The following is a 26,684-nucleotide window of genomic DNA, read 5'->3' as shown; positions in this document are numbered from 1 at the left end:
TTTAGATAATGACCTCTTTCCTCTCCCTTGATTAGCAAACAGAAATCAAACCTTGTTTGTGTGCTTTCCAGAACAGAACAGAACAACTCTGTGATGGGGGAAGGGGAAAGAAGGGGATGACTTTTCTTTGGCATTGCAAAATACACATGACACTAAATAGAAGTAAAGAGAGAGGCAGAAGTAGAGAGAGAGATAGAGAGAAAGAGACACACAGGGAGAGATGACAGAGATAAATGAACTTGAAAACTCAGGAGAGTGGGTTAGGGGGCTAGGGGCTTCCTATCTAGCAGTTGGACAATTAAGTCAGTGTTTGGGTCTAGAAATTGTCATTGTTCCCCAAGCCACAATTCCCTGGGTGGGTCCAAATGAATCCTTCTTGGCAAAACATCAAGAATTTGCCCCCAAACCTATAATTAACCATTATAATTGCCTATGTTTCCCAAAATGAAAATGTCCCCAAAACTTAAGCCATATATTTTAACCTTTTGAATCTTTTGTAAAAAGATAAATAGCATATGAGGGAAGTTCCCCCTTCTTGAAGAATGAAGACTAACCTGAATTTAGTTATAATTACAAGGAAAGGAGAATTTCCACAATAGTAATAGCAGGGTAATAGGGTTTGCTTCCTATTACACTTAGAGTATTTGGGATTCTCTTCCGGCTGCCTAGGAATTCCCCTGACTTCATATGATGACTTTCCAATTTCTTATTTGCCATGTGCTTTAAATTTGAATAATAGTTGTTGACACTAAGGTTCTGATTTCCTCCTTGTAGATCTCATCCTCTGCCTACAGTGGATAGAAACTGGTTTCCCAAAAAAGACCTGCTTGCCCCCCTGCTAAGCCTTCAGCAATATAGGGATAAATAATCTGTTTAGATCAGGCTCCACTGAGGGCTGTATCCTGCTTCCCAGATAGGAATTACAGCCTTCCTTGCATAGCCCCAGCAGTTGAAAAGGAGGACAAAGGCTTTTGCACAGAGTGATACCAGAAGTTAAAAAACCACCCCTCCTTGTTTAGCAAAGAGCAATGACTTGAACATAAACTTTTGGGAACAAATCTGAAGCCTCGTGGAATTACTGAACAGGGAGATACTGTAAGCTGCACCATAGCCACCAGCTAACGGCACCAAAGCTGATATTCCCTTTTTATGTGGCATGAGTCCTTGGTGTGCAGCCAGGCAGCAGCTGGCTCTTACGGAATCCTGCACGTTCACTACCTACTGTACCAATGTAATACATCACCAAGAACTTGAGAAGATGAAATCTATTAAAATTGGGAGTATCTTCTAATCTTTTTGGCAAGTAGTGTATAAAATCAAGGCTCACCTGCCCAGCCAATCTGAATCCCAGTTATGACCTTATACTTCCTGGAAATCTTACGGACTGCAGTGGCCACTGATGACACCAAGTGGGAAAATCCCAGTGTGCCCATTCTGATGGTGACAGTATCCACCCAACCACACAGAGGCATCCTTCTGGAGAACCAGCTCCTTCTTTGGTTTGAAACAGTCGGGGGGCTGGAGCAAGAGCATAGTGGGTAAGGGTGTTTGCTTTGCATGCGGCCTACCCAGGTTCGATTCCCAGCATCCCATATGGTCCCCCAAGCATCGCCAGGAGTAAACCCTGTGCATTGCCGGGTGTGACCCAAAAGGAAAAGAAAAAAAATAAAGAAACTTAATCTGTTTCAAGAACTACAAGTTCTCACCTGGCCTCCTGAACAAAAGGTTTCTTCCAAATGAGTTTAGACTAAATATTAGGATTGCGTTGAAGTAAGCTAGGAAAGACGACATTTTACTGTTGCTACTGTGGTGAATTCAGTCCTGTTGGTGTTTCTATCTCAGGTCAAATCACTCTGAATAATAAAGATTCTTGGTCAGATGGTAGAGGGAAGAAAGCAAACTGGCATTTAATTTCATTCCCTTTCTCACCTTGCCCTTTATTAAAGTGTACTGATAAGTAGATCTTAATTTCCCCGAGTGATTCTTTTGTTTATATAATAAATATTCACATAACAGGCACTACAGAGGAGAATTTGTTAGATGGGATTGATGCCGAGATAAATAGGACAGGCTTCGGGCAGAGCAGCTCGTGAGTGGGCGGGGAGGCAGCCAGCCTGCACACAAGGGCTGGGGGTGGGAGGGGGGAAGGAGGCGGGAATTGAGTAATTCAGTGGGGAAACTTGGACAGAGGAGAGCCTACCTGTGAGTTCGAAGGATGAAGAACCCCCAGCAAAGAGAGCAGGTTAAGCAATGGTGGGCAGAAGAGAGGAGAGAGAGAAAGTGATGAACTAAATGGAGAGGATGGGAAGATGCCCTGTATCAGAACCTTGCACACGGCCGACCTGGGTTCAATTCCTTCGTACCTCTGGGAGCCCAGCAAGCTACCGAGAGTATCCTGCTCACATCAGAGCCTGGCAAGCTACCCGTTGCATATTCAATATGCCAAAAACAGTAACAAGTTGATGAACAATGGGATGACAGTGCTACAGTATCACACATTCTTCAGGCACCCTTTAGCCTAGGGAAGGTGGGTTCTAGAGTGCAGATGATCATGGCACCACCCTAAGTGTTTGTATTCTTTCTAAGTATTTGGAGTTGGAAATCAAGTGTCAGTTATTTTATCATTTTGGCAAGCGTGCAGTTGTAAATGATGGAACCTAGCTCGAAAACCCTTATGCCAAGGCCAGAGAGATAGTACCGGAAGTAAGGTCCTTGCTTTGCAAAAATGTGACCACTTGGGCTCACCCTGAGCACTGCCACGCATCACTTCTGAGCCCAGAAATATGTATGTATGCATGTATAAATATGGCCAACACACATATATTTATATAGCCATTGTCTATAGTCATTTAAAGATGTACATATGTACACATGTATATGTTATTGCATACATATATGCAATTATTTTGCATATCTATTACACATATTCATGTGTATATATATATATATATATATGTAGCAGTAATAGAAGTGAAGGTGCTTTGGGCTAATTTTGCAGAGTGCTGGTTTGGTGCTTGGCCTTGGTTGATCATGTGCCTATACCTCACCCAAGCTTTGTAGCTAAGGATATATGAACTGCTTCTGAGTCTGAGTGAAACGCAACCTGATTTGTAAGTGTTGGGGAAATTAATCTTTCTAAACTACTTGGGATGGGCTTCCCACTTGGCACCAGGTTCAAAAGACTTTATGTGAATTACAAAAATTCTATCATATTAAACTGTAGGATGGAAATGATAGGAAGGGATGACAGAGAAAGTTGAAATTATCTCTTTTGAGGGCTCCTAAATAGTTACTTTAATTTCATTTAAATGGCTGTGTAAATAAACTTCTGACTACCTTTCTCTCACCTTACTTTTTCCCCCTAAAACTGCTCCTGCAATTTACAAAAAAGCAAAACAAACAAACAACAACAACAACAAAAAAGATTTGAGGGTATTTCTGTAGAAATAGGCACTAGCATAAGATGATACTCAGAGTATACCATAATACACAAAGCTATGAGATTCATCTGGGATAAATTCCCAAAGCATTCATTGCGCATGGAATTGGGAAACATATTACTTTATACGAAAATAAGTAAATATGGAGTAGAATGAAATTGGCACTTAAAAAAACATGAGGCACCAAGGACATTTCTATTTTGGGCAGAATATCAAGCTCCCTTGGGGCCAGGAAGATATTACCACAGGTAGGGCATTTGTCTTGCATGCAGCCAAGGGGGGTATACCAGGGATGTTGGTGGTGGGGAATGTGCCCTGGTGGAGGGATGGGTATTTGATCATTGTGTGATTGTAACCCAAACATGAAAGCTTGTAACTATTTCACAGTGATTCAATAAAATTTTAAAAAATTAAAAAAATAAAAGAATTTTAAGCTCCCTTGAAGAGGCATTTGTTGTCCCCTATAATTAAGAGGAGAAAGTGGAGAATCTCTGAATTGAGAAAGCCGCACTGATGAAATACTTCAACTTCACCATGTGTTGGAATTTCAACTCTGGGAAGTGGTTGATGCTCTCATGAACTCTCAGCGCCTTCACAGCGGGAGAGATGGGGTGGAGGAGACTGGGAACTGCTGTGAAGAATTGAACTGCCTTGAATGCTAGGGTTCCTTTTTAGCAAAACAGCTACATATGAGTCTTCTTTTCTTATCCTTAGCTTAGCACTGTAGCACTGTTGTCCCGTTGTTCATTGATTTGTTCAAGTGGGCACCAATAACATCTCCATTGTGAATCTTGCTGTTACTGTTTTTGGTGTAACAAATAAGCCACAGGTAGTTTGCCAGGCTCTGCCGTGCGGGCAAGATACTCTCAGTAGATTGCCAGGCTCTCTGAGAGGGATGGAGGACTTGAACCCCGGTTGGCCGCATGCAAGGCAAATACCCTACCCACTGTGCTATCCCTCCAGTCCTTAGCTTACCTGAAGTTAAATGCTTTTTGCCTACTGTGTCACTGTTTCCTGAGCTACTCAACTAAGCCGGTTTGCAGAAATATCCAAGTGAAGAAGAAATATCCTGTGATGCATATTAAGAGGGAAATTAAAAAGTCACCAGAGCCAGGTGAACTTTGCCCTTCCAAATGTTAAATGCAGAATCTTCTCTCCTGGAAGGTCAAAGAAAGTTCCTTGCTCTACAGCATTGCTTTCATATTTCTTAATTTGGTTCTCAGTCTCTTAATGCTTAACTGTGCTTACCCACCACCCACTTGGATAAGCTTTATAGTGGTCACTGTCAGATCAGGTGACAGCATACAATTAAAGGTCAATTATTTCATGACTTTAGGGGGAAGGGAAAATGACTGGAGTAAGAATTAACCTAAATCTTAGCTTTTCAAGATTTACATGGGAATAATTGCTTTGGGACCTTTTATTGATCACTTTTGTTAACTTTCAATCTGATAACATTTCCTCGGAAACTTTTTTCATGACAAAAACACTCATGTGTATTCCTAAGAGAGTGGGGCCAGTTGTACAGGGGGTGTGTGGCCGGGAGGGGGCTGGGGGGGAACAGCTGAGGTGGGGAGTGGGCATGCGTGTGATACTGCTGTCTCCCTGAGCTTGCAAGGTTTTCCTGGGTTTACTGAAATTAAGGCACCCGAAGAACTTGAATTTTTAAGGCATTAAAAAGGCCCTAGTCACAGTTAGGTTAAGAACTTGCTACAGGGAGAATTGGCTGAGTTAAACATTAAGAAGATGAAAACCAAATGAGACAAATATGAAAATGAGAAACAGAGATGCCAATGTGGCCCCATGAGTTAATGAATGACCCGGAGGGAACATCTGTGCATGTTGGCTTCTTGGCCTATAACTGAATCCAGGCATATTTTCATCACAATGACTCCATTTGAATAATAGTGAAAGTCACTGAGGTGTTTTGACCAGTCACTGGTCAGAGTCACCAGACCAATGGAGCTTTGGTCTAGTATCTTTATTTCTGGTCTGTGGTTGATATCTCCCCAAGAGAGGCTTTGAATGGAGATGCCCCTCCCCGCCAAATGTGTCTTGCAACGTGTCCTACAGAACTCCTCCCCCAGACCCTATGTCCATTAGGACTGGTGCTCCAAGGCCTGGTCTCTCCAAGGCCTGGTGCAAGGCTGCACTCCAAGAATGACTGGAGCATTTGTAGGCCACTAGCTTGATGACTTACCTACTAGGGATCAATAGCAACCCCCTGGCTCACCCTGGCTTTTGACTACTCAGCATCAAATGTCCTCCTATTCCCTTTATGTAATAATAATATGTGTAAACATTGAAAAAGTAATATATGCTGCTTGTTAATTCAGTGCAATGGATCATAATAAATTTTGCTTTGAATTCTTTGTCAGTAGATAGCTTATGCAGGTAATTGATCAATTTTGAAGTAGGGGGTTGGAGAGAGTACAGCAGGAAGGCACTTGCCTTGCATGTGGATGACCCAGGTTTGCCCCCTGGCACCCACATATAGTCCCTCAAACATAACAGGCATGATTCCCTGAGCCCAGAGCCAGGAGTAAGCCCTGAACATCACTGGGTGTGACCCAAAAACAAAAGTGAAAACAAACTCCCAATAAGTCCCCTATAAATTTTGAAATAATTTTAAAATGATCTATGCTGAAGATGTGAAAGAAACAAAGGCCACCTTTGGAAATCTTTAACTTTGTGGCTCCATGCTTTAGTCTTGTTTTTTGACTCTTAACTCAGCACATTCTTAATTCCATCTCTACTTTGAGAAATCATAAGTCCAGTTTTAAAAATTTTTAAATTTTATTGGATCACTGTGAGATAGAGCATTACAAAATTTTTCATGATGGTGTTGTTTCAGTCATACAATGTTCCACATCCATTCGTTTCCAATGTACATTTCCCACTACCAATGTCCCAGTTTACCTCCTGCCACATCACCCCCAGCCTGCCTCTATGACAAGCACTGTTCTCTCTCTCTTTCTCTCTCTCTCTCTCTCTCTCTCTCTCTTATTTTAGGCATTATGGTTTGTGATACAGAGGCTGAAAGGTTATCATCCATATCCCTTTACCTGCTTTCAACACTCAGTTCTTGTCCAAAGTGATCATTGCCAACGAGTATAATGGACCCTCCTCTATCTTAACTACCGTCCATATCCTACACCATTGACCCACCATTGACCAGTTCTCCTTGCCCTGTTTTCCCTGGCTTTGAATATTAGTTTCACAATTTTTAATATCATGAGTCCATTTTTTATAAGAAATGGGTGAGGGGTGCTATTATTTCAGGAATGCTTATGTGCAAGTTCCAGCTGTGGAGTTTCTACCAACTGCTTCTCATGGCATAGCTTTAGACAGTCTTTCTTACCTGGCATTCCTACCTCCTGTTGATCTGACACTCCTTGTGGTTCCAGGTCATTGCATCTTTCTTTTTTGTGTTGCTTTATTCTCAACATGCTTTGTGGTCCCCTGCTTGACTTAAAGACTTGGTCAACTTTCTGGAAAATGCTGTGGGGACTCAATTTCTTGGAACTATTACAGCTTGCCCACCTCTTCAGTCATGCAGGCCCTGACCCAGAGCTTGGCCAAGACATTAGGGCACTTGTTTTGAGGGCATGGGGGATTGGAGGGGGTTGGCATCATACCTGGCAGTACTCAGGGACTCTTCCTGGCTCTGTACTCAGGAGTGGTTTCTGGTGATGCTGAGGGGCCCATCTGTGGTGCCGGAGATTGAGCCAGGATATAGCCACCCAACCACATGAAAGGCAAATGCTTCATTCCTTTACTATCTAACTCCCAGCTTATGTATTACACCTCAGGATCTTAGGTCTTTTTATGTTTTTAGTGAAATAGTTTTATTTAGGAAAATCTGAGAGAGAGAGAGAAAGAATTTACACACTGCAGGTTTTGATTGTAATGCAGGAAGCAGAGACTGTACACAATTGAGGTCTTATTATATCCATTTCTCCCTTCTTCTAACTACTCTGGATTATTGATATCCAACATAAAATGTAACAACCCATTAAGTCATTGAATAGTGTAGGCAGTAATTGAATGAAGTATTGCTGGATGTAGTTTATAGATGATGAACAGGTTATAACAAGATATTGTGAGTCTAACTGGATTCATACATAATTCTTCTTTGGAGATACTCAACAATAATGACAGTTTTCACTTATTGAACACATGCTCTATAAACTTTATGCACATTTTATCTAGTATCACAAGCCCGACAATGGGGAAAATTAGTATTCCCAGTTTACAGGTGAAAGTACTGAGACATTTGCCCTAGTTGATGGGCAGAATTGTTTATCATTATGCAGGTATCTCTGGCTTCAGGGCAAAACCTTTTCACTATGCTGTACCATTTTGCATTTACAAGAAATACTCAGGTGAATGTTAGCAAACCACCATCAGCAATAGAACATTCTTTTGAATGTGTCACTCTGTGTTTTCATTGATTTCCTGACAGATTCTTGTTGTGTACCAGGAAATGCAATGAACTCCAAGTAAAATTTAAAGGTGAGTAAAATTTGGCACTTGGCTCTGAGCATATCACTGTCTACTGGGCAAAACTCTCATTCAGTATGAATGGATAAGTATCTGATCTCTGATATAGAAACTTCTTCAAACTTTTCTTGTTATTTTCTTATTCCAAACTCTTTGTTTCCGCCTGACTTTGGTGAAAATCTTGCTCTAAAATAATCTGATTTTTGCGATGACATAGACTTAGTTTTATAAATTTCTGTGGGCTGTTAAAATATTTTAATGATCACAGTAATTAATTAATTTATTTATTAATCACATTATTTATTTATTAATCCCCCCTCCCTTTTACTGTTGCCATAATAACTTGGGGTTGCACTCATTTATGTGTCATCTCTGAGCATATTCGAGTTATAGTGCTTGCTGGGATCGTAGTGGTGCTCACATGTACCCTAGGGTTGGGGGGAATACAATTTTTGGCCATAGTGCTCAAAGATCTTTTAGTTATACTTAACTGGGGGCCATACACTTTGCTTGTGGTCACTCTCACACACCTAGCTGTGCACCAGAGACCATACACTCTACTGTGACTCTGAAGGGTTAAAAACAGTTGAGCTTTGGGAAGGGAACTCGGCACAGGTAGGAGCTCCCAGAGATCAAACTCAGGACCTCCTACTTGCACTTTGCGAAGCTGAATCTGGGGCCCTGGGGCAAGGGACTCCTTAAAAACAACAACAACACCAGTGTTGTTAGTAGAGCTGTTTCCTACTCTTTGTATTCAGGTCATGTTCGATGAAGGAAGTTGAGAAAGAGCAATTCTATTTTATATTTGCATGACCCCTCATGATCTATAATATGTTTTTCAGGGACTTTATTAAGATTTGATCCCTATAAGGATAGACATTTGATCGCTATTCCTCAGAAGTGGCTTTCAGAGACTATACAGAAATGTGTTGTATGAGCTGGCTACCACCATGTATTCTCTACCCCTGGCACCATCTTATGGGAGGTAGACATGTTCTGGTAGAAAAAAAGCTTTCTGGGAATAAAACGTTTATTGACAGAAGGAAATGTGATTAAAAATATTAAAATAAAAAAATTTCCCACCTACTGTTTAATTTTTTTACTTTTGGGGTCACACATAGCAATCCTCTAGGGCGACTCCTGACTCTGTGCTTGGCTTCACTCAGAGTACTCAGAGGACCTCGTGGCTCCAGGGGGCAAACCCAAGCCTCCCCCTGGTATGTACCTACTTGGTAGCAATTCTCACATACCTGGTTGTAGTTGTACACTTCAGGTTGTACACTTCAGGGCCAGAGAGATTGGACAGTGAGTATGTGGTACTTGTATGCTTGCCTTATATGCAGGTTGACCCAGGTTCAGCCTCCAGCACCCCAGAATTGTCCCCTTCAAACACTACCAGGAATGTTCCCTGAGCGCAGAGCCTACAGCCAACCAAACAACAACAAACAAAAACAAACAAAACCCTCAAATAAGATTGAGCACTGGGTTGTGACATCAGGAGTCCCAGACAACAGCTGCGAGATTGTACTCAGGCACGAGGGGTGGGGAGGCAGGGGCAGTGCCAGAGATCACTTTAGCAGTCTTCACCCTTCTCTTGCTTGCAAAACAATCTCCATGGCTATTGTGTCATCTCTGGGTCTCTGATGATCCTTTTTATGGGGAAGAAAGAGAATGGGAAGATGCCCTCAGCAGGGCAAGTCGTCTGACTGATGAGTCCAGAAACGGAGCAGAGAGGTGCCAAAGAAGAGTCAGTGCTAGCAGCCCTCACAGAATACGACAAACCGAAATTCATTCAGTCTCCTTGAAGATGCCAGCCAATCCAGTTCTGGGTCAGAATGCTCTGGATTATAGGGGGCACCTTCTGGCTGTGTGTTCACAGCAAAGAGAGAAAGAACAAGCCCCGTGGGGATCTTAGGAGAACACAAGTTACATCACACTACTTCCTTCTCCGGCTCTCTTCGGAAACTACTCAGAGGCCCCATCTGCGACTTCCACTGTAGCATGGGAACGTGGGGAAGCACTTTTCAGTCCATAGCAGCAGGTAAGGTGGTGGAGAGGGTGGGACTGATCATGGAGACACCCATGTTTACAAAGCCAAGGAGTAAGTGTTTAAAGAGGGGTATTAAAGGTAAGATCTGTGCGTGCTGGAAAGAATGCTGCCTGGTTATTTGGACTCAGATCAGAGTGTAGGTAGGTAGGTGTGTATCTTCGGACCCCATTCCAAGGAGTGTGTGTGAAAAGTAGATTTCCCCATAACAAGAAGTTTTTATCAGACACTAGCAGGTGCCCAAGAAGTCAGCTTAATTCAGCCGTCCACCTAGACAGCACCAAGGCTAGGACTCCAGAGCGGTGTATGAAGTATGAGGAAGGGGACAGAGCTTTTATGACCTCTTCAGGCAGGCACCCAAAATCTTCGCATATCCACAGACCGGAAACTCTTGGAAGCCCCACATTTTGTTGTGTTTCATGGAAGCTTCATTACACAGGCGTGTTTGGTGCAATCATAGGCATTGACAACTGAACTTTTTCTAGGTCACAGCCTGGGACTGAACCTTCTCCCCTGCCACCCCCCCCCCCCCGCCCGCCCTTTTCAATGACTTGTGTTTCTGGTGACCATCCTAGAGTTTTCCCCAAAAAGTCACCTCATCAACACAACATGAGTCACTCATCTCTCCAGGAAATAGGACACCCCAAGGCTCTAGGGAGTCATGAGGCAGGAATTCTGGGCAAAGAACAGAGATAGGAGAAACACACTTTTGTCATCAGAATGACCCAAATAACATTATTTCTTACAAACCACAACATCATGGGAGTTGCTGCGTGAGTAACCCACCCTGGTCCAATTTCTGGCACTGCTGGGACCAACCCCTGAGCACAGTCAGAGAAGCCCCCAAGCACTGACAGTAGAGCTGAAACCCTGCAAAACAAACTAGGAAAGAAATCACAGTGATGTAGTAGAATTGGGGAGTGGACAGCGTACCTCAACTTTTGTCTCAACATATTGAAAACATAGCTTGTGCTTACTGACTCCAAAGAAACGAAACTGTGAACTGTGATCTAGGGAGATGATGTGACCCCTATTTAGAGAAGCAAGATGCTGTCAAATGCAGAGAAGGTTTTGTTTGTTGTTTGTTTATAGGTTTGTTATTTAGGGTTTTTTTTTTTTTCCTGAGGCTGGGCAAAGGTATTGGCTTGGGGTTGGGTTTTTTTTTTTTTCTTTTGAGAGATAATTTAGGTCCAAATTTGACCTCCTAGAAAAGCGCTCCCAAAAAGAGAATGATTCCACTTTATGGATGACTCCATTAGAAAGAAAGATGCATTCCTGCCCCCTGACTGGGGGTGGATGAGAGTACAGGATCTCTGCTCACTCAGTGGACCAACCTGATCCAGATTGAGCTGTGTCTAGAAGTCTTACTTCTGAAGTTAAGATGATTCCATGCTAACCATACGAGCCTTTTCTTCCATAGTGATTATAATCAGAATTCCTATTACATTTATGCATCTCTAGCTTTTTCATTTCATACTTAAATATATGCCATTGGAAGCCTTTTGAGCATTGATTTAGCTTGACATGTTTTCCCTGAAAACCCACTCTTGTGTTTCTAGCCTTGTCAGTGGTAAGGCCAGTGGAGTCAGTCTGGTCATAAATGACTCTGATGAGAGGGATAATTCAAAATTGTTCAGTCTGTAAAGATAGGAGTGGGGTGGGTGCCTCATCACTGCAGGAACAGACACTTTCATCATGTCAGCTTGCTCTTTCAAGATCTTAGAAGGTACTAAAGAACCAATTAAGCCAGGAGCCAAGAACTAAGACCCACTGCATTGACTGCTGGACGTCAATGCGGTGAGCAGGGCAGTGCATGGAGGACTCAGAAACAAGTGTGCTCTTGCCCTTTGCATGGTCAGAGCGACCGGCAGCTGCAGAGTCGCAGAGTCCGTGCGAGTTAGGAAGCTGGTTTTATTTATTTTAAAGAAAGGGCATTACTTGAACATCAGAGGGTATTATGCAAAAATCTGAGGAAGATTAAGGGATCTGGGTTGCACTGTGCCCTGAGAGAAGATGAGATTAGCATTCCCCAGCTAGAAAGGGGATACATTTTAAAAAGTATTTTAACCAGAGGGATTTCTCAGTTCTCCTGGAATCTATTACCATCTATTAGCTCCTGGGGCTTTGAAGCGCTGACTGTTGTCAATGGCAGGGCAGGAACAGGCGATTTCCTTTCCTTTGTGGCACAGTCTGGATGCCAAGGTGCAGGAGACTGGGAAGGCGTTCCCAGACCTGGTGAGGGAGGTAGGCAGCATTGCCTTGCAAAAGCTGCTTACAAGCCTGTGGCTTGGCAGGCTGGACTAAAGAGCGTGGTAATCCGTTTACACTGTCACATTCTGATCCTGGTGACAAGGGTACTTAAGACCTGCTGTAGAGAGGTCCCTGGAAAATGTTTTTGCTTCAATTCTTCACTCCCAATGATGTCATTTCTTCTCCGGCCCTAGCTGAGTGGAGGCAATCAGCCAGTAGTCTTTCTTCCTTGCCTGAATGTGATTTTAGAGCCATTAGGATTCCAAGAGCTTCCCACTCTGGGTCCCTGAGGTTATACATTTTGCTACAACTAGACAAGAGTTGTCAACGGGTGACCTCTGAGCCTCTAGAATTATGTTACTAGGGGTCATTGTCCTGTTTGTTACGTCTGTGCTAAAGGCTTTTTTCTTCATCCTTGTTAAACTTCATAAAACTGAATTTGAAGACCCTTGGACCTGCTTAAATATATTTTAAAGTTAAATTTGCATATATTTTTATTTTATGATTTTGAGCACTTTTGGGATGAGGTACTTTCATTCTGTTTATATAAAGCAAAAGTCACCTGAAACTGGCTTCTGTGGAGAATACAAAAAATATTTTTGTGACCATCTTTTTATTTCTCTGTGTGTCTATAAACGAATCTGAACACATTAGATAAACAATATGTGCTATTTGTTGTGAACACTTGTTAAAATTTATTTACATGGTTCGTTCACTCCCTTTCTGTCTACTGCTCTCCACCCCCATTGTCAACAGTATTAAACAGTCTAGATTAGATATCTCCACGTTTCTTTTGATTTTCATCTACAAATGTACATATTTGTGTTTTATGTTATACAAATTGGTATTGCCTAGAAAGTAGTATTACTCATCTGTCCATTGTCTAGTGTCATAAATCTAGATGGTGGATTAGATAATCCAGGAGTAATAGAATTATTATATAGCAACTGTTCTCTGAATCTTAATTTTCTTCATGGTACATCATATAGACTTCATGAGTGGGCGTAAAACTGTATCATTGTATCACTGTCATCCCATTGTTCATCGATTTGCTCGAGTGGGCACCAGTAACATCTCCGTTGTGAGACTTGTTGTTACTGTTATTGGCATATTGAATACTCCACGAGTAGCTTGCCAGGCTCTGCCGTGTGGGCAAGATACTCTCGGTACCTTGCCAGGCTCTCCGAGAGGGGAGGAGGAATCGAACCCGGTTCGGCCTCATGCAACACAAATGCCCTACCCGCTGTGCTATTGCTCCAGCCATAAAACTAAATCACTTAATTGACTTCATTAATAGGATAGGGGTTAAAGAGAGCACCCTCTTCTGATTCTTTTGATCCAAATGGGTAGTTAATGGTGAAGGTGTCACTTATCAGTAAGCTGTTCTTGCCACAATGGATCATAGTACTTTCTTATAGAAACTTTTTTCTATGAAGAGTGTCAGTGATGAAATGGAATTTACCCTAGACATGATACTATCATTGTTTTATTTTATTTTTCTTTGCAGTACTAGGGATAGAAATCAAATCTCATGCATGCAAGATATGCACTTTTCTGTTGAGCCAAATTCCAGCCCAATATTGGTATTTTTTTCTAAATTTTTTTCTTTATTATGTTGTGTTGGGAGTCTGCTCAATTTCAGTCTCATCTGCCCTTTTTTTTTCAATACATTTTTTTCTTTTTGGGTCATACCCAGCAATGCTCAGCGGTTATTCCTGGCTCTGCACTCAGGAATTACTCCTGGCAGTGCTTGGGGGACCCTATGGGATGCTGGGGATTGAACCCGGGTCGGCCTTGTGCAAGGCAAACGCCCTACCCACTGTACTATTGCTCCAGTCTCTTTTCAATACATTCTTTCAAAATTTTATTGACAAGTTTTGAACATTTGATTTGCCTAGATATTTATTATATTACTTTTAAAATCTCAGATCTTAATTAGGACTTGATTAATATATGTAGAAAAATTTAATTTATATGCATACCTCTAATTTTTAGCTATAACAATATAGCTATAACAATGTTTTTTAAAATCAAATATCTTGCCTTATACAGAAAATCTTTCAAATTTTCAGCCACTTGATATGTTTCTTGTTGAGTCTAATCAGTTTTCCTTTTTAAATTAGAGTTGGAATTTGTAGGTATAAAACATGTCTATAGCAAAAAGGAAAAACTTCATCTCCCCTTTTATTCTGTTTTGCTTTTCCCAATACGTTGTTAAATTGTAATGATAATAACAGGTATCCTTATTACTGTCATTTCATTGTTTGTGAAATTTGCAATTCTTTTTGATAAATTGATATTTTTATATTCAAAGGATTCTATTTGTATATTATTTATTTAAAATGACTATTGAATTTTACTAACTGCTTTTTCCTTTTGAGCCTACTGATATAATCAGCTTTCCCTCCATGCTTTTGTTGGTATCATGAATGATGCTAGTGGATTTCTTGGTGTGAAAACTGCCTCTCTTGAATAAACTCTACTTGATCATTGACAATATTCATTTAATCTACTTTTATATTTTACTTACTAATATTATATTTAAAATTTTTACAAAAAAATTATGCCACATTGCTCTACGTTTTTCTCTTTATTGAACTACTTTTTATCAGGTTTGATTTTAAGGTTAATCCAGTTTTAAAGAATGCAGTTAGAGACTTGTTGTTTCCGCAGTCTTCAATAATTTAAATAACATTTCTGTTCCTCACAAGTTATAACTTGGAATCATCTGTTTCTGTTATTTCTTTTAGTAGTGGGGAAATAACCACTTTCCTAATCTTTCCTTTGGTAATTGGTTTGTTCAATTTTCTATGTCAGTTCTGCTAACACTTAGGATGCAAAAATGTATAACAAGAATTTTAGAATATTCTCACTTCTTTCTCCCTGCCTCCAGCCTTGTTCATTTCTGACTCCTGTGTCCTCTTTCAAGGGAACTATTCCCTTACAGTTTGTCTCTTAATTCTAGGTTCCTAAACATTTTCTTTGCCTGGGCTGGAGTGATAGCATGGGAGTAGGGTGTTTGCCTTGCACACAGCCGACCTGGGTTCAATTTCCAGCATTCCATATGGTCCCCTGAGTGCTACCAGGAGTAATTCCTGAGTGCAAATCCAGGAGTAAACCCTGTGCATTGCAAGTGTGACCCAAAAAGAAAAATAATTTTTTTTCTTTGCCTGCTATGGTGCTGTCCATTCCAATTTCTCAATATTTTTACTTTCTCCTCTTTTTCTTTTCCTTTGTCTTCATCATGCCTGTACTCTGAAACTTTGAGTTTCTTTAGAGAACAGGTTTCTTCCGTTGCTTTAGAGTCTCTCTCAATATTTATGCTTATGAAACATGATGTTTATTTATTTTGTAATCTTTGCATTTCTCCAAAGATTTCTCTCTAACTACATAAACTTGGAGAGTTATTATCACTTCTGGATCTCAGTCTCCGGAGTCCCCTTATCTATAAAGCTGCAGCTTAAAGACTAGTTATTTTTCCACAAACATTGCAAAGATTAAATAAGCTAGTAAAAGCATTCTTTTTATCTATTACTATAGAATGAACTGCCCCTAGACAACAATGTAAAGAACAGTTTGTAATTATGGTTCTCTGGACTTATTCAACTTGGTCAGGCAATTTTATTTTTTTGGCCCAGGGTAGGGAGCTGGAAGGGGGCACTCACCTGGTAGTGCTCAGAGCCTCCTCTTACCTCTTTGCTCAGGGATTACTTCTTGCAGTGCTTGGTAGACCATATGCAGGTGTTGGGATTTAATCACGGTCCACTACATATAAGGTAAATGAAATGCTTTAACCTTGGTACTCTTTGACTCCAGTTAGGCAATTCTTGTTAGAATTCTTTACGTGGTCTTCATTACTGGTGCGATAGCAGAGCGCATAGAGCATTTGCCTTGCACGCGGCTGACCCGGGTTTGATTCCTCCGTTCCTCTCAGAGAGTCCAGCAAGCTACCGAGAGTATGCCGCCCGCACGGTAGAGCCTGGCAACCTACCCATGGCATATTTGACATGCCAAAAACAGTAACAACAATTCTCACAATGGAGACACTACTGGTGCCTCTCGAGCAAATCAATGAACAACGGGACGACAGTGCCACAGTGCTACAGGTCTTGGTAAGACTCAATGGGGCAATAGACTCATCTGAAGGTCCTTGCTGGGTCTGATGTAGCAGGTGGTTCAGGCAACTCAACTCTCCTCCAGACATCCTGCCTCTGCATCAGACATCTGTATTTTTTGTTTTTTGTTTGTTTGTTTGTTTTTTGGGTCACACCCAGCGATACACGAGGGTTATTCCTGGCTCTGCACTCAGGAATTACCCCTGGCAGTGCTCAGGGGACCATATGGGATGCTGGGAATCGAACCCGGGTTGGCCGCGTGCAAGGCAAACGCCCTACCCGCTGTGCTATCGCTCCAGCCCCAGACATCTGTATTTTTAACATGGAAGCTAGAATGCCAAGAAGCAGAAAATGACCAGTTTTCACAAAGATACTGATGAAGTTATCAATGCCCCCCACCCCCCATGCCCTATCACTAAAGCTCAACAGTCTTGGAAATAGAGCGACAAGAGGAATGAAATATTTATTGGCCTAGAAAGTCAAATATAAATGATATTCCAAAATGCATAGCAAAATATATTAATAAAGGTCATGGTACTGGCTGCCTGTAGGATACCTCTAGGCCAGTGTTACACTTCCAAAGTAAGCAGAATAGAGCCTTTCATTATAAGAAGGTGAATTTTTGTTTTGTTTTGTTTTCAATAAAAGGCAGTTTGGGATACTCTTGCTTTGGGCTTTTGGTGTGGCTTTATTTGTGTATAATTTTATAGAAAGGTGCAACACTGGCAAAGCTTTGTTGAATCGCAGTTTTGAGTTTTGTTTTACTGGGCTGCAAGATGCCCCAGTCTGAGAATCGGGGATATACATCACACCCCTGACTGCTGAGGGAAGAAGCCAGTTTAGTGAGGACAAAGCAGGTGCCACCCCTGAGCCTCTTTGCTATTCCTAGCCCTCTCGGATGAAGAGGTCCTAGGACAAACACTGGTGCTTTTATACCTCAAATTGCAATGATGGAGTCGTGCAGCAGCCGCCATGCTCCTGCCTGAGCACTGCTGGCAGCTGACTCTGCCCGGGAGGGTTCAACTCACTCCAAACATTGGGTCACAAACAGCTGTTACAGCTCTTGCCTGAGTTTCCTGCTGAGGGTCGCTCTCAGTGCCTATTCATGTAAGCAAACAAGAGCCTAGTCAATGCCTGAGATGACTGGGTGAGAACCGGGTGTGAAAAAGGAAAAAACAGAAGGTGTTTGCATGTTTGTATGGGTTCAAGGCACACCTGGGGACATTTGTGTGAGTGACTGATGCTAGTGCAGCCTTCTTTTTCTTGAGGAGGAAAAAATTGTTTCAACCAATTTTTTCTGAGCTCTGGGATTCTGTACTCGTGTTAACCTTTTTGGAGGAGACAGCAAATGTTACTGGCCAATTTTGTTAGCTCTTGATTAAATACCATATTTCAACTTTCGGGTAACACAGTTGTTAAAAGTCTCAGGGCAGCTTTAATTTCTTGTTTTGATGAAAGATTGGTTCAGATATTAGCCTTTTATCTAAGATTCAGGAACTTCCTCTGACTATGCAAACATACAAAATATATAGTAATATGTAATAGTAATGTAAATAACTGTTTTCGTGCATGAGTTGGGTCTCCACATGCATCTGGATATCTGCTTACTTTGGGGGCCTGGCTAAATAGGAAATTACCTTTAGCAATTGCAAGAAGATTGGAAGTGAGCAGTCTCGGGCAGTTATGATGGCTCGGAGAATGCAATTGTGTTCTACCTTCTTTCCGACTTGTTCTCAGAAACACCAGCCACCATTTGGAACTTGTACTTTGTAAATCATGTAGCAGGAAGGATAAAGTCAAAAAAAGAAGGCACGCAGGAGAGAAATGTGAGCTGATGACTTTCCTAGAAGTATAGCTCTAGTTTCTACTCACGTCTCCTTAACCAGGACCATATTGTATGATCCTCAGGGTGGTAGGGAATTCTGCAAAGCTTATTTTGCATCAGAACAGATGCCACCTTGAACAAAACTGAGTTCCTATGTACTTTCTTCATGTGGAGTGGTTGAGCTACACTCTGGTGATACAGGGATCTTAGGTGGTTCCAGGGATCCAACTGGAATTGATTGCATGCAGGACAAGCACCTTAAGCCCTGTCCTACCAAAGCCAGGTCGTTCTTTGTGGGTTTTCTCTTACGACTTTTCCTCCCTGGGAATCCAGAAGTGGTCAGATGGTCTCTTATCTTTGAGCATGGCACCCTTAAATCAGCTGCTTTATACAACATCTAACTTGTTCATACCATCTGGAACTAAAATGTCACCTCATTACTCTTATAAATGCCATTAAAGTAGGATTGGTGCCCAGCTTTATCCCAGCTTCTAAAACAATGCTTGGAACATGATAGGTTAAAATATGTTGGACTCAGCTGTTGTAAATGAGTTCACTGACTGAAATTCAGGGATCTCAGAGTACTTTTTTTGTTTTCTTAAAACTTCTCTTTTCTTTTCTCATTTTTGAGATGTGATATACTTATAATTTACAGCAAGTACATTTGTTGGAAATATTTTTAATCTTATAAGACATTGGTTGTTGGTGCCACTATAGGTAGATATTTTATGTGTGTGGATGTGTATATGTGATCTGTATCTAGGAGCAATTTATAAAAACAGACCAGTTATTTTGTTCTTTCTTTTTTACTGTTGTTTGTTTGGGTGCCACACCCAATGGTGCTCAGGGGTTACTCCTGGGTCTGTGCTCAGAGATAACTCCTGGCAGGCTCAAGAGACCCTATGGCATGCCGGGATCTAACTTGGGTCAACCTCATGCAAGGCAGGTGCCCTACCTACTGGGCCATTGCCCTAGCCCCCATTTATTGAGGCACAATGACTCAATAACTAGGATGGAAGAAGGAATAGACATAGATTCCAGCACTAAATTGAAGGTGCGTTTTGCCTCACCCTCATCCCTTGAGGTGTAGTGAATCAAGTAAGGTTGTTTAGCTGAAAAGTGTTTTTTTTTTCCTTTTTGGGTCACACCCAGCCATGCATAGGGGTCACTCCTGGCTCATGCACTCAGGAATCATCCCTGGCAGTGCTCAGGGGACCATATGGGATGCTGGGATTTAAACTTGGGTCAGCCACATGCAAGGCAAATGCCCTACCCGCTGTGCTATCACTCCAGCCCCCGAAAAGTGTTTTAAACCCTTACCTTACTCATCAGGAGAAAGGTCCTGCATTAGTTCCCGATACAGTTAATCCTCTATTTTACATGTCAGAATATGTGTGTGTGGGGAGAAGGGGTGCAGAGGGAGGTACAGATTGTTTAAAGGTTATTGATTCTTGCTTTTGGAATTGAATTGTAATGTATTTTAGGTATTGGCAGGAGACCAGCCTCCTGCATGGGTAAAATGATACCATTGTTAATGTGACTCAGTATTTCATGAATTTGCATGATTAGTTCTTTGTCTTGCCCCTAGGAAGGGCAGGTGGTGGTGAATGCATTTGTATTGAGAAGGTCAAGATGAATGCAATGCATTTTATCTACAGCTCATCAAGTTCCATTTTGTTTCCTGATTAGATAGTAAGAAAATTATATTTGGGGGCCCTCGTAGCTTTATAAGTTCCCTGACTGGGTTATAACTCGATGTTTCACTGAAGCGATTATGCGAGGAGATCTTCAGTAATCATTGGTCACTTAAGGTTAGTAAATGAACAGTTGTTTTAAGATTCCAGTTCCCCAAAGCATGGTCCAAAACCACCACCACCAGCAATATCACCGAGCGACTGGTTAGAAAAGCAAAGTCATTCAATACCTACTGAGTCTGAAACTCTGAGGAAGAGACCCAGGGATCTGAGTGTAATAAACACTAGTGGCTCTGATCAGGCCATATCATCAAGATGTTTTTACTATGTCTTGAATCATATCTCTTAGAATTCAGTGCAAGATAATAGAATTTCTTTCAACAAAGCAGCGTAAAAGCTTTTTTCAGGCCAGGAGAATGATATCATCCATCACATTTCTATTTTTTTCTTTGCCTTTTCCTTCAAGAAACCTAAAACTGTACATCCTGCTTAATAATAGGCAAAGCACTTGTTTGAGTTTTTTCTTTCTCTTTCCTTTCCATAAATTTTATTGCTTCTTTAAAAAAGTCAGTTATATGTGCATCTTTTGTTACAGGCCTTTTTAAGCTTACTTTGCAAGTAAGTAGGCTGGCACTATGGGTGGGATGTGATTTGAAATAAATTACCACACATGTGATTGGCAGTAGAAAAATTTGACTAAGAAACATACTAGGTAGTAGAAGAAACAACATGGAAATAAACATTTTGCAGAAAATACCTCACATGCCTATGTCCTCTTACAGGCAGCATTATTATCTATAATAAAATGTTACAGGAAGATAAAAAGTGAAGGTCAAAACCTCCAGATTCTTCCCAGTGAAGTGTATCAGTATCAATTTATGGCTATCTTTTCTGAAAAATAAAGGTTATGCATAGAGGCCACATATATATGCATGCATTTGTTTCTCTCTGCAGTTTGCTTTTATTATTTTCCTTCTTAGAATATCACAGGCATCTTCTTTTTAAAAACCTCACAGTATTTTTTTTGATGTCTGTACTTTAACATAAATCTACTCCTGTTACTAGAAATTTCATCAACCTTATTGCCTGTATTATCTTGGCACACTTTAAAGGTAAATTGTTGGGGATGGTAATTTGGGGGTAGAGCGGGCCATATCTGGTGGTGCCAGGGGCTACTTTCTGCTTTGTGCTTGAAGAGTGACTCAACTGTTCTGGGGAACTATATGCAGGACTGGGAATTGAACTGGGGTCAGCTGCATGCAAAACTAGCCCTTTAACTCCTGTATTATCTCTTGTGCCCCATGGAATAGAAGTTTTGAATTAGAAAAGCACATATAACTTTTGAATTAGAAGTACACTTTTTTGAAAAAAAAAGTGATCAACTAATAACTGCATCATTACTTTCTCCTCCCCAAAAGATAAACTAATTTACTTCTCCAGGGAGCTGTTCTTCTCCAGTTGTACTTCCTACCATATTAAATTGTATAAATGAAAAGAGTTTTGCCTATTTTATTTTATTTATTTGGGTTTGGGGCATAACTGGCAGTGGTCAGGACATACTCCTGGCTCTGTGCTAAGGAATCATTCCCAGTAGGCTGGGGGATGCTGGGGATCCACTGTGTCAGATATACAAAACAAATGCCCTACCCACTGGACTATCGCTCCGGCACTGAGAATGTCTAGATGTGAATTACATACCTACTAAGTTTCTTTCATGATCACTAACTCCTCGTATTCCCAAACTGGTCAGTAAGCCAGAAACTGAATTTTTAAGACCAATCATAATAACAGTATTTTGCTTGGTTTCTTTTTTTTTAATTTTCACTGTTCTTCATTTTTAATACTCTTCACCCGATCTCAAAAGCCTCTTTGATGGTATGCATTTCCCCTTCTCCCTGACTTTATAAAGAATTCACATACCATGAAGCAGCATGTGACACTGGACCTCATCTAAACACTGGGCAACTTGTACATGTTCAGGATTTCCAGCCATTGGGTCTCATTGGGTTGACCAGACCTCCCTTATGACTTAGCAATCCTGAGCCACATCCTTGTTATTCAGTGTTCCCGTGCCATCTAGAGTTGGAGGAAAGAATTTAAGTTTTTTAGTTACTAGATACATTTATCATAACTTTAGACAGGAAAACAAATGAACTTGATAAACTAGCTCAAATTTTCTCATATAAAAAAACATAATAAAATTTCATCTACTATCACAAGCTTACCAAAATCAGTTTCTATGCTCTAAGTTCTTTTAGTTGGCTTCTACTTATTTTATTCTCCTTTCCCACCTTATTTTCCTGAGGTTAGCACTTTCCATTTGTACTTGAAATCAGTTAATGGTTAACCTATTCCCTGGCATTAGAACTTCCCCTGGGAATTTACCAATTGATTGGCCTTTTAATCCACTGGTTAAAATTCTCCCAATACTCACAGACACAGAGCAATTTCAATTTGTGTGTTTTAAAGCATTATTCAGGGTCATTAGGAAAGTGAAGATCACATATCTCTTCTGGGAAACTGAAAGCTACGGAGCATTTTCGATTAGCAATGGTATTGGGCTGGGGAAAGGGAGGGAGATGGGAAGAGGTATTTGGAATAACTGATAGATAAGTCACTAATTCCAGCTGTATCTACATACCACACTGTAGAGCATGGAGAGAACAGTATTTGGGTCAGGTCAGTGCATATGTGCAGAGGTTTGGAACAGTGTCCAAGTGGAAACCAATGGTGCCTTTATAGCGTATAGATGAGTCATCAACACCCCAGTAGCTTGGACCAACCTTCCCAAGAACAAACTAGTGTTGCATCTTTGTTTCTAAATTTGTGTCTTAGAAATAGGACTGACTTCTGGCTGGAGCAATACAACAGCGGGTAGGGCATTTGCCTTGGACGCAGCTGACCTGAGTTTGATTTCCAGCATCCCATATGGTCCCCTGAGCACCGCTGAGGGTAATTCCTGAGTGCAGAGTAAGCCCTGTGCATCTCTGGGTATGACCCAAAAAGGAAAAATAAATAAATAAATAATTGGTTAAGAAAATTGCATTGTACTTTTCTTCTTCCCCAAATGAATGTTTTATGCCACTATTCATAAAAAAAATCTCAGTGTAGGAATAAGATATAATGTTGGAGCCTATTTTATTTTATTTATTTGAAAGAGTTTTTTTCTGAAAGAGTTACTAAATGTTTATCATTTTTTAAAAGTGCTCACCATGAGGTGAGTGAAAGGGAGAAGGGCAAATACAGAATGATCTCTCTCTGATGTATAAAGAAACAGTAAGGGAATATACAGATCCTAAGAGCCAATCCAGAAAATCAGGTTTGCTTCGTGAGTATGTGTTTGGGAAGAGACCTAGAGACAGTGGGGAGGGCTGCTGGTTCTCTGGTGGCTGGTGGGGTATTGCAGCATCTTATTCCCAAAACATTAATATTAATTGCATTGCAAATAATACTGCCGAAAATAAAAATTTTATCTGCCTACTCTTCATTTCTGAATTTTTTATTTTCTACAGTTTCATAATAAAAAGCTATTTTTATCCACTAAAATCTTTAAAATATCCAGATTCTGCGGCTAAGGTGTTTCTTAAAGTTGTACTTGTTTTGATTTTATTTTATATTTTTGTTTTTAGGGCCACACACAGCTGTACTCAGGTATCATGCCTGGCATGACTCATGGCTTACTCCTTACTCTGTGCTCAGGCATCATTCCTAATGGGGCTAAGAGAACCCAATGGGATGCCTGGGATCAAACCTGGGTCAGCTGGGTGCAAGGCAGGTATCTTCCCTGATATACAATCTCTTCAACCCTGGTTTTATACATTTTTTACATGTTACTATTCTTTGACAAAACAAGATACCTGCATTAACAGGAATAAAATCTACTTCTCCACAAAATAATATATAGTTGAACTCTTTAGATTCCTGTATTTTCTACTAAGTTTAAGTTTTTCTTAAAACTTCAGAGATGGGCTGGCTTTCATTACAATCTGAAACTCCGTACTTTGTATGTATGCCTTTGGCCCATGTTAGAGTCTCAGTAAATAGTTATTGAACAAGACAATGTGTTAACAGCCTCTTTGGTGAGGATAATAGTCCAGAGTAGCATTAGGTTATAAGATACCCCATGATGACAAAATCCCAAATATAGTGATTTCATTTCTTAAAGTGAGCGGTACAGCTTCTTTGGGGTATCCTGAATATCTGAGAACAATTGGTGGGGTTCCTTTGTGTGGTCTGCTATTAGATATTATTCTCATTTTGAATCAATTTATTGCTGTTCTAATGCAGCAGTGTCTCCTCACCAAGGAATGAATAGGGGAATATAGGTTGGGTGAAAGAGTAAGAGTATAATGCAATTCCTTCTCCTTTTTAAAATGCTTGGAATCAAACTCAGGGCCTCGTATCTAAGAGTCTAGTGATTTTCCACTGAGTTACATCCCTACCCTCAAAAATATTTAACAAGTTAATGTGTGGACTCCTTCAATCAAAGAAGGTCTTCCCAGAATGAGCCATATTATTTTCTGTGCCCTTTTGGAGATATGGCCTCATGTGAACGTGGTAATAGATTACAGAGGGCCAGGGCCAGAGATTAACCATGCTACCCTTAGTAGATATCATAAGTTTCACTCTCAGGTTGCTATAGTTTGGCCATATACATCCAAGATAGAGCCTGCCCAGAGTCTTTCTGAGTTGTTCTTTCTGAGAGGGAACACAGGAGAAGAGAGTGAGTGGGGAGAAACTTCCTTTCCGTGGTAGTTGTTCCAGCGCCTCCATGGCTCTCCACGGTTTATACATAAATTCCTCCCTGCCTTCAGTGGGTTAAAGCAAACCCTCCTCTTCCTCCTAAATAGGTCAGCAATGCCTGCCAGTTTGCTGTCCTTGGGCACAAGAATGCAGGGTGACCTGATGAGGGCTGAACTTCATGTTCAATAGGACTTTTGCCATGTCCTGCTGTATATTCGGCAAAGAATTAGGATGCCTTGGAGACCAGCAGTCCTGATTTACCAACCCCACTGTTGCATAGGCGGGAGCACTAAACTCCCTGGCTGCTTCTTAGGAATGACAGCTAGGGCAGCCACTCCTGTTCCCACTGTTTGGGTTTTGTGGTTCATGTGTTCTTCCTATTCAGAACATAGCAGTACTGAGGCTGGAGAGCATTTGAATTGCATGTAGCCAACCCGGGTTCAATTCCTGACAGCCTGTGTGGTCCCCCAAGCCCCACCAGGAATGATCTGAGTCAGGAATATGCCTTGAACACCACCAGGTGTGCCCCCCCACAAAAAAATCAAAGATTAAATACTGAATATAATTTTATTTTCAGCATCATTCCTCTGGGCTGAAGGTTCAGATGCTCCAGTGGTGCACTCCGTCCAGTGAGTGTTCTGGACAGAGGTTGTGCTGGGAAAGATTTGTGCTGATGACCCAGAAATTTCCTAAGTTCCCAGGTAGTCAGCTGGGCATATGTGCCTTTAGAACTCGGAGGGACCAGTAGACCCAGTTCAGAATGTCCCAGGTGCACGATATTCATCTTATTCTGCCAGCTTTGGCAAAATGGCTTCTACTTACTCCAGAATTTCGGGACCTATTGTCTCATTCTCCCACGCCAGAGCTTAATTTTTTACCGTCTGACTGACCTTAAACCCAATTTGATGAGCAATAGAAATTATTCACAGTTTCTAATTGGAGGTTTTTGTGATTAGCTCTTTGTTTTTGAAAACTAAGACAGTAAGGCAGGAAAGTACAGAAACAAAAGTCTAGAAGTCAAGTTTAGAAACTATTACAGTAATCCAAGCAAAATCAAGGAGCTAGACTGAACTTCTGGTCATAGGATGAAGAGACTGATTTGAAAAATATCTAAAGTGTAAGATCAGTAAAACTGAAAAAAAAATTGCATGTCAGTAAAAAAAAATGTCCAGAATAATTTGGGATATCTGCTGAGCAACCAAAAAGATTTTTATGTGTTACATTTTTGCTGTTGCATTTCAGAGTAAAGAGTCCCCAAGGACTATCCCACTAAAAGCAACTTGAACTAAGCTAAAGCCAAAAGTGTTAATGAGGTCCATTTAGTCAGCTCGATCTTGAACTGAACCCCAATATTAAATTTTCTTGACTTAATTATTACTTCCAAAAACACTGAGCTAAGATAAACCAGAAATATATTGACTCAGAATATCAAATATTGTTTTTCTCTGTTTTATTTACTCTGTTCATCCCAAAACCTAGAATAATATTCAATACATATTAGATTTGGTAAGTATTTATCCAATTCCCCTAATCAGCCAATAATTAACTTGATATGTATGATTATTTGAGGGCCATATTTAGAAAATGAGTTACTACTGAGTGATGTTGTATTTGCAATATAAGACCTAAAAATATAGATCTTCCTTGATATTCCTGATAGTGGAGATTGAGTGCTTTAAATCATCAGAAGCTGAGCTATTTACTGACTTTACGTAGATTTTTTTTTTTTTGGACTGGAGTGATAGCACAGTGGGTAGGGTGTTTGCCTTGTATGTGGCCCATGCAGGTTTGATTCCTTCGTCCCTCTTGGAGAGCCCGGTAAATTACAGAGAGTATCCCTCCTGCACAGCAGAGTCTGGCAAGCTACCCGTGGCATATTTGATATGCCAAAAAACAGTAACAAGTCTCACAATGGAGATGTTACTGGTGCCCGCTGGAGCAAATCAATGAAATCAATGAACAATGAACGGGACGACAGTGTTACAGTGCTAAAGCACTACCTAGATTTTAGATTTCTGGCTTCATCAACTCCTATGGGGGGGAAAGAACCAGAACCAAGAGATATCT

General features: G+C 40.9%; 1 protein-coding gene across 5 annotated transcripts in view; it reads left to right on the top strand.

Annotated features, from left to right (window-relative positions):
- Positions 1–26,684, top strand: part of LYPD6 (LY6/PLAUR domain containing 6) — a 155,021-nt gene that overhangs the window by 64,812 nt on the left and 63,525 nt on the right. For 2 of the 5 annotated variants that reach the window (XM_055132824.1, XM_055132846.1), the window contains exon 3: positions 7,906–7,955. The exons of the other annotated variants lie outside the window; for them this stretch is intronic. The gene's annotated coding sequence lies outside the window, so the exon portion shown is untranslated. The remainder of the gene's footprint in view (positions 1–7,905; positions 7,956–26,684) is intronic. 5 annotated transcript variants of the gene reach the window in all.

This window comes from Sorex araneus, chromosome 1, assembly GCF_027595985.1.
Source record: "Sorex araneus isolate mSorAra2 chromosome 1, mSorAra2.pri, whole genome shotgun sequence".
NCBI lineage: Eukaryota > Metazoa > Chordata > Mammalia > Eulipotyphla > Soricidae > Sorex > Sorex araneus.
The sequence above is the reverse complement of the archived record's forward strand: the minus strand, read 5'-3'. Positions and strand labels throughout refer to the sequence as shown.